The sequence below is a fragment of the Lycorma delicatula genome, chromosome 1 (assembly GCF_047948215.1).
Source record: "Lycorma delicatula isolate Av1 chromosome 1, ASM4794821v1, whole genome shotgun sequence".
NCBI classification, from domain to species: domain Eukaryota; kingdom Metazoa; phylum Arthropoda; class Insecta; order Hemiptera; family Fulgoridae; genus Lycorma; species Lycorma delicatula.
The window spans coordinates 350,304,279-350,313,296 of record NC_134455.1 but is presented as its reverse complement, the minus strand read 5'-3'; positions in this window follow the sequence as shown (position 1 = coordinate 350,313,296).

Here is a 9,018-nt window from a genome sequence, read left to right as displayed (position 1 = left end):
AAATTATGAGGTTCAAATAGAATGGCTGACTTTGGTGTTGACATTCATCATTTGAGTATGTGAAGAAGATTGCTTGAACAAGATCTGAAAGAAAGTCATCTATAAAAAAGCAGTTCCTAACAGAAAATATAACAAAAAGGAGAATACAATGGGATGCGAGATACAATGTTGGAAGTGATTTCTTTGATGAGATGCATTTCATTATGGAAAAGGAATGTCTGTAGTTAGCTTGAAGGGCAGCTGGAGAATCTGTTTGTTTCTACATTAGTTAGTGAAATATTTAATAAAAAGAAAGCCAAGAAGTTTTGGAGATGTTTTTTTGAAGAAGGACCTCATTTCATGTAAATTAATGTTTCCACTAACAGTAATTTTCAATGTATGTGTCCTAGCGCTTTCAAAGTCACTTCTCCATCATCAGGGATTTTACTGAAGTTGTTAATATTCATGTGTATAAATTCTTTTTTTATAATTATAATTAAATTTAAGTTAAAACTTTTATGTTCATAATAGTTGATTGTCAAATAAAATAATTTATACGTCAATAATAATGTAACATAAGATGTTTACAACTATTATCTATTATTAGATGATAATAATAGAATTATTTTTAAAGAATTAATAATAATATCAATTAAAAACTAATTGTTAATAATTAACATTTACTTATGTTAACAATTAATTAAAAAATTAATAATTAGAATCTCTTTAGAATAGAATTATTATTATTATGACTATTATTACTATTAGACTATTACTCATAAACATCTTACATCTAACATGAGTTTCATCTATTCTAACATGAGTTAATATCACTAAATCTGAATGTAACGTCTAACATGAGTTACATTCTTATCGACATATAAATTATTTTAATATTTGATGATTGACTATTATGAACATAAAAATTTTAATTTAAATTTAATTATATATAAAAAATTTATATACATGAATGTTATTCATGTATAGTTTGAATTAACAACTTCAATAAAATCCCTGATGATGAAGAAGTGATTCCAAAAGCGCTAAGACACACACTGAAAATTGTTGGTAAGTGGAAACATTAATTTATACAATTGTATTAATACCAACAGTGCCAAATGCTTAGAAAATTAAGGCCTCATTGTATTGTTCCTACTGAAGGAATGATAAAAAAATTTATAACAGTACTTTATTAGAGTTCAACCTCTTGTGGAAAATAATAATTGAGCCTTCTAAAAGACCTGGCTCAATGTCATTCTTCAAAATTGGCAGTAAAATTCAGTGACAATAATATTTGTTTGTTAAACTTGTCAGAAAACTTGACTGATTTCAAACCTGCTGAGAATTTATGAGATATATGTAAAAGGGAAATGAGGAACTAACTATCACCTAAAGGGAAAATGATTACAATACAATCTATTTATTTTCAGTTGAGTTTGGACTCTGTGTGAATCAAATAAATGTGTTTACTTGAGGACAAGTTTGTATTAAGCTCATACATATTTTTCCTGTTTAAAATTGAATCTACAATTTAAACGTTTTAAGAATAATTTTATTATTTCAAGTACTTTATTTTATTTTTCTATTATTATTTATATTTAAATACTCATGTTTTTCTTTTATCAGTTTTTAGTGCTTTAGTGTTCAGTGTGCTTTAATCAATTAAAAGTGTTTAATTTTTTTTTTTTTAATGTATATTTCTTTTTGGAGTGAATTTTAAAATATTATTTAAGCCATTTATTTATTTTTTAATTTGAGTATGTTTTAAAATGGTATACTCTAACTGGAAACTCTCAGACCTGAGGAAGAGGTTCTGATTTCGGCCTCTTAGCATTGAGGAAAAAATAGGCTTTGGTTGTACGATTGAAAGCTACTGTTGAGCTTGATATGGTCAGGCTGAGGGAGTCGATTGGTTCTCCCAAGAGAGCTGTGATGGTGTCTTGGGAGAACCAATCTCCATAGTTCTCTTGAGTGTTGAGCATGGCCAGACAGTGGGAGAGTCCATGGTTGTCAAAAACTGAGGCAAGTTATCTCCTGGCAGTTCTCTTTTTGAATTGGGATAGGAAACACTTGATGAAAATGCTTTCACTGTTGTCAAGTTAAGAAAAAGATGGTGAAGGGCAAATAAACCCCATTAAATTCTTTTGTTTAGTGACAGACATGCAAGGGACTTGGTTGGCCTTATGCATAGTCATTTGGAGTCAGACTACCAGTGACTTAAATGGTTAGGCTGTTTGGGGGGGGGGGGGGTCCTCTGCCTTTTGTACTTTGTGAAGCAGAGGATCTATCTAAGGATTTTTCTCTGGGTGACGACAATGTCACTACTGGTGATACAAATGCCATCGATAGGCTGCTGGTGCAGATCCCTAGTGTTGTGAAGAGGATTGTGAGGATGAACCATACAAGAGTGCTGTACACTGACATCAATTGCCGCCTCAACATTTTTGTGATTGAAGCAATCTGAAAGAAAGTGAACAGTTAGAAAAGGAAACATATTGGTTTGATGTCACACTGTTACTTTATGGATCAAAATGTGGCTTTCTTGCAGTGAATCTATATCTGCTACAGGCTAAATTTAAATTCGGGAGGTAAGACAGTTTTAGGTGAAGCTTTATAACTGGAAATCTGAGGAAGGATTTTTATAAATGACAGGGAGGATCGCTATTCTGTCTTGGAAATGATTCCCTTATTTAATTTTTCACATACCTCTGATAAAATAATTTCATCACCCCTAATAAAATTAATATTAACAAGTCTTTTTCTAAAAATATAGTAAATTATATTAATATACATTACATCAACAATCAAACTGATGGTAATTTTTTTTAAATATCAAATCCTAATTCCTCCTTCCAGAAAAAATGTAACTCCTTCTAACTTTAAGATCTATACAAATATTCAATGCCAAAGATATAAGATCAAAGAAGTTGAAATATTTCTTTCCAACCAGTTTTGCATGTTCAAAACATTGACTGACCAATACAGAAATCAGTTCTGAGCTTGATAATTTCAAGCTTTTTGTAAACTTCTCATAAAAATAGGAAGTCTCAATTTTTGTTAAAGATTATTATCCTTTTAATAAAGTTGAAAGTTACTGTATAATTGTGGATAAGATTAATTTTGAATGTTATGCAATTCAATGCTCTAGTCTAAATCTAAAGTTAACATTGACGGTGATTTTCCTTCTTGTTCTCTTGATACCTTTCTACATAAACTATTGGAAACTCTTTTTAAATTCCTAATAAATTCAATGTCATTGTGTGTGATGATTTTATTGTTAACTTTTTTGGCAATTCTAGTCTTCTGATGAATGAACTACTAAGTCAGTTCGAGTTAGACAATGCAGACAAAATTTTCACAAAATAATTTTCATCCTTTTGTGCAGATTAATGTTTTTCAGATAGTAATTGTTAAATCGCTATATCATCATTTATTAATAAAAACATTCAATGAGAAAATGGTTACTTTTATTCTTTCAAGAGGGTGATCAATAAGGATTCAATTTGAAACTTGAGAACCTTGTCATCAGAATCAAACTGGGAAAGTAATAACAAAATTAATTACTTCAATGAAAAATTGAACAATTTTCTTAATGAGTTTCAGAAGGCTTCCTTACTAGCTTGCCCTTTAATAAAAAAGAAACAGTTTAAACTTACAATTGCAATTGTGAAATCTAGCTCTATGCTAAGAAATTTCTGTGAAATGTCTAAATGTAATTTGTCTGATAACTCTCAAAATTAATTGAAAAATAATTTACACAAAAGTTATTCATACTGCTAAAAGATTATATATAATGATCATAGTTTCCTCTGAGCTGCGCAGATGCACAGTGATTTTAGAGGTATTGCAATAAACTGCACAGACAAATTTATTTCCTGCTCATCTACAATAAGCTATTGTAAATATGTAAGGTATACTCAATGAAATGTTTAGTTGAGACTATGGAGTAGCATACACTGTGATTTTCTTACATTAGTTTATATCTATTATTTACAATAAAAAACTTTCTATTCAGTTATTGGCATCACACAAACAACTGTACAACAGTGATGGAGCCAGTATTAGGCTTGGGAAGAAAAATGGGATAAGTGTCTCAGGAATTCTCAAAAGAGAAATATCACATTTAACTGAACAACACTGAGTAGCACACAGGTTAAATTTAGGATTTGATGCATGGAAAAATGTATCTATTATGCAGGATAGAGAAAATTTAATTAGAACTGTGTAGACAATGTTTCACTAATTTAGCATTAAAAAGAAAAATTTAGAAGAATTAGCTCAAATGTTAGAGCATGATATTATATCAGTTAAGCTGTTGAATGAAGTTAGGTGTCATCCAACTATTTCCCAGTTGGTGCTTTAGTAAAAAATTACAATACATTAATTGAATATTGTAAAAGTTTCATAGCAGAGTGCAATATTTGCTCTAGAAGATGAATTAGACAAATACATCCTTATGCAAATATTTACTAAAAAGCGATTTAGCAGTTATTGAAACTCATCGGTATGTAAAAATTACAATTAACAAACTAAAAACTCAATATTTGGTACACAGTGTTTTTTGGAGTGACAATGTAAGAGAAATATTATCAGAACGTCAAAATGATATTGATACATCAGCTATAATTCTATTTATTGAGCATGTATGTTCACTTAGAGAACAAATTTCCAGAAGAAGAATTAAAAGATTGGCAAGCATTTGATAATGAAATTAATATAAATTCAATTTTGATTTTTGAAAGCAAAATATAATACAGTTTTCCAAAAAAATATTCTTAATTTATGGCAAATAAAAACGTTGATGAGATAAAATGTGGTATGGGTAATCAGAATTGAAATGTACAATTCTACAGAAAACTAAACTAGGACTGTTTAAAATTTTCAGTGATACATTAACCTTTGTCCAAACTAATCCTTAATTATCTAACCTTTCCTTTCTAAATAACATTATGGGAACTTTTCAAGCATCCATTGCAGACTGCAAACATGGATTTTCTGTTATGAATTCCATAAAAAACACAAAATACCTCAACAAACTCAAAAATGAACGCTTGGTGATCTAACGATAATTAAATTATGTTTAGATAACAGTCAAGAAGTAAATACAAATGAAGTTAACAAAGAATGGATTTTTATGAAAGATGGAAGACAAAAAGTTTAAAAAGTTGAGAAAAATGTTAATCTAAAATAAAACAAGTTACCTAATTGCTTTTGTTTAAATATGAATATAGTGTATAATTGATACATAATTTTATAATAACAATAAAAAACTTTGTACAAATTGATTTTTGAATAATTGTCTTTTGATCAAAATTGATTTTTATGTGCGCAGCTCTGAAAAAGATTTTTTTTTGGCTTCAGCCATTTGACTGGTTTGATGCAGCTCTCCAAGATTCCCTATCTAGTGCTAATCGTTTCATTTCAGTATACCCCCTACATCCTACATCCCTAACAATTTGTTTTACATATTCCAAACGTGGCCTGCCTACACAATTTTAACCTTCTACCTGTTCTTCCAATATTAAAGTGACTATTCCAGGATGCCTTAGTATGTGGCCTACAGTCTGTCTCTTCTTTTAACTTTCCAAATCCTTCTTTCTTCATCTATTTGCCGCAATACCTCTTCATTTGTCACTTTATCCACCCATCTGATTTTTAACATTCTCCTATAGCACTACATTTCAAAAGCTTCTAATCTTTTCTTCTCAGATACTCCGATCATCCAAGTTTCACTTCCATATAAAGCAACACTCCAAACATATACTTTCAACAATCTTTTCCTTACATTTAAATTAATTTTTGATGTAAACAAATTATATTTCTTACTGAAAGCTCGTTTAGCTTGTGCTATTCGGCATTTTATATCGCTCCTGCTTCGTCCATCTTTAGTAATTCTACTTCCCAAATAACAAACTTCTTCTACCTCTGAAAAAGATTAAAGGGAACTTTGATTATGACAATTTATTTTATTCAAGCAATAAATCTAAAAGTATGTAGGCAGTTATCAAAAGTGAAAGCAGATTTGAAAATAAAACAGGTTATATAACTTCACTTCAAAACAGAATGATACAGTTGGATGCACATTAATTGTTAATGACCGAAGTTATATTTTTGATCTACCAGGTAAAAAGATTGTCTTTACTTCTGAAATGTACACTATAAATAAGGCTTTAATATCATTAACCCTAAGTACAGTCATATCCTTGTGTAGTGCTCTACAAGCCTTAGAGGATTTTTATTTCAGACATCCTATCATCAGTGAAATCTACAATGTAATTGCCAAGTTGAATCGTCGCAACACATAAGTTTGTTTCTGCTGGATCCCTAGCCACGTGGGGATTCCAGATAATGAACATGCAGATTCTGCTAGTAAAAACACATGTAGTCAACCATGCTTCACTACCAGTGTTACTACATCCCACCACTTTATTAACTATGTGAAACTCACTCTTCGCACAAAGTGGCAAGATGACTGGACGGTTACAATAGGTAACAAACTCCGGCACATTAAAGATTCTATGTTGCCATGGGACTCCTCATACAGAAAAATTTATTGTGAGGAAGTGGTCCTCTGTCGAATGCGGATAGAACAAATGGCAGCTACTCACAGGTATCTAATGTCAGCAATAAATGCATCAGTATTTGATCTAACTGCCGTTTGACTATACGCCACATTCTTGTGGAATGCATATGTTGTGCGGCCTTTTGTGTTGTGTCATTGTATGTTTTTGTGGCTAACATTTTAGTTTAAGTTTTTTATTCTGTCTTTGTTTTTATTAATTTAGTTTGTTTGGATATTGTTTTTAAATTTTGACTTAAAGTTTTTATTTTGTTTTAATTTTTTTATTTTATTAGATTTTGTATTCATATTTCATATTTTGTTTTCTGGGCGATGATAACATAAAACTGGTTTTCGCAAAAAAGAAAAAAAAATCAGCAAAAGGACTCAAATTCTGTTATCTCATCCCCTACAAAGATAGCAGATTACTTTATTAATTTTTCCCCAGTATTTCAAACAATAATAATAATAATATTGATTGACTTCAAAAAAAGTCATCCACCTTGAATAGTTATCTTGACGAATTGCTATTTCAATTTCCTGTTGATACCCAGGAAGTTCAGCTAGTATTTTAAATAGAGTAAATAGTCCGTGTGTATTGATGATATTCCTGTTAGTATTCTAAAAGAAGTCGTAAATGCTATTGTTATCCCCGTTACAAATTTAATTAATGTGTCTTTCAGCAATGGAGAATTAATTTTTTGCTGCCTTAAGACTTTTGTTATTTTAAGACAACACAGACATTACAATATTATTATTTATTAAATAATTTTTTCCCTACCTTAAAAAAGGTTTGACATTTAATTTACAAAACTATAGGACAATTTTGTAATTCTCCATACTTTGAAAAATATTTTTAAAAATTATGAAAAACTGATTTTTAATGTTTTTTTAAAAACCGCAACTTATTAATCCACATAAAACTGAATATACATAATCAGCATTATTATTACAAGAAATAATAATATTCGTTTACAGTTTTAAAATACCCTGTTTTAATAACAATCTTGCATATTACTAAATAATAACAAAAACATTTTTATAGGCAATAAGTATATTTTACGTTATTGTTCACTAAATTTAATAATTTTTTGCTAAGATGACCTACGAATAATTTAAATAAGAATTAACTCTGATGTACAATATTATGTTAGCTGATTATTACGTACTCAAAAATAGTGGTAGTTTTTCTATGTAAACTTATCATCAATTATTTATTATGTCTATATCTAAACAGAAAAATAATTGCGTTTTTGCAACTTCAGCAGCAATGAATATTCAGAATGACTCGTTATTATTATGTTTATTCATCACATAACACACTTTCTGATGCAGTAGTCATTTTAGTCATTCCATTACAGTGCTTTCTATTAAAAAAAATATAGAAAGCAAATTTCCACTTTATTAAGGAAAAAAGCAGAAATAGATTCTAGCCTTGGATTAGGTGCTTCAGTTGTTCAAATTCTATTGCATTGTAGACAATCCTGGAAAGTACAACATTTATTTTGATATATTTTTTACTTGGTATAAATTGTTAAGTTTACTGAAAAAGGAAGGCTTTTTTGCAAATGGAATGGTTAATGAAAATAAAATTCAAAACTGCCCTTTGGAAGATTCTTGTTCTTTGTGTAAGGAACCTTGTGGGACGTACGATTATCAGTTTGATACTACTGATTCAATTTTTATTACAAAATCAACGATAACTCTCCTGTTACCAGTTCACTGAAACTCTGAATAATGTCAAAAGGTATTCTAAGGAAAAAAAATGAAAATTTCAATAGCCAGATCTCATCAAGCAATACAATTGTTATATGGGTGGGTTTGATTCAGTGGACAATGGTATCAGCAACTATCAAATAATTATAATAGGAAAAAAATGGTGGTGGTCTTTGTTATCAAATTTTCTTGATGTAGCTTTTTCAATGCATCCACAAAGAACAAGTTGAACAACTCAAATTTTGACAACTTGTAGTTACCGCATTATTATCATCAAAGGCAAATAACACGGAAGAAACTGCTATTTTACAAATGCAAAGACACGACTAACAGTGTTTTCAACTGCAAAAACTCAGTAACACTTAGTAGACAAGCATCTCCCTGAAAAAAAAAAAAATAATAGAAGAATCCACTGCTGAAAATGTAAAAGTACAATGGTATTTTTATGTAATAAGTGTAAAGTTAGACTTTACACAAAATGTTTACAAAAATGTTTTATTGATTACCATAAAAAATAGACTTGATATGTTCACTATATACTGAAATAAAACATAAATATTACATTCATATTGTATCCTAATTTCTATTCTGTTTAGTTTTTATTTAGATTCACAGAAATAGTAAGCTAAATCAGTTTGTGATAAGTTGCATTTTTGCAATGTTTCATAAATCGACATACAAACATGCCTGAAAAATAATATATATGATTTCAAAGCATGTATAAACTTAAGAAATCATTTTATGATCAGTGCATCAGAGGGCAG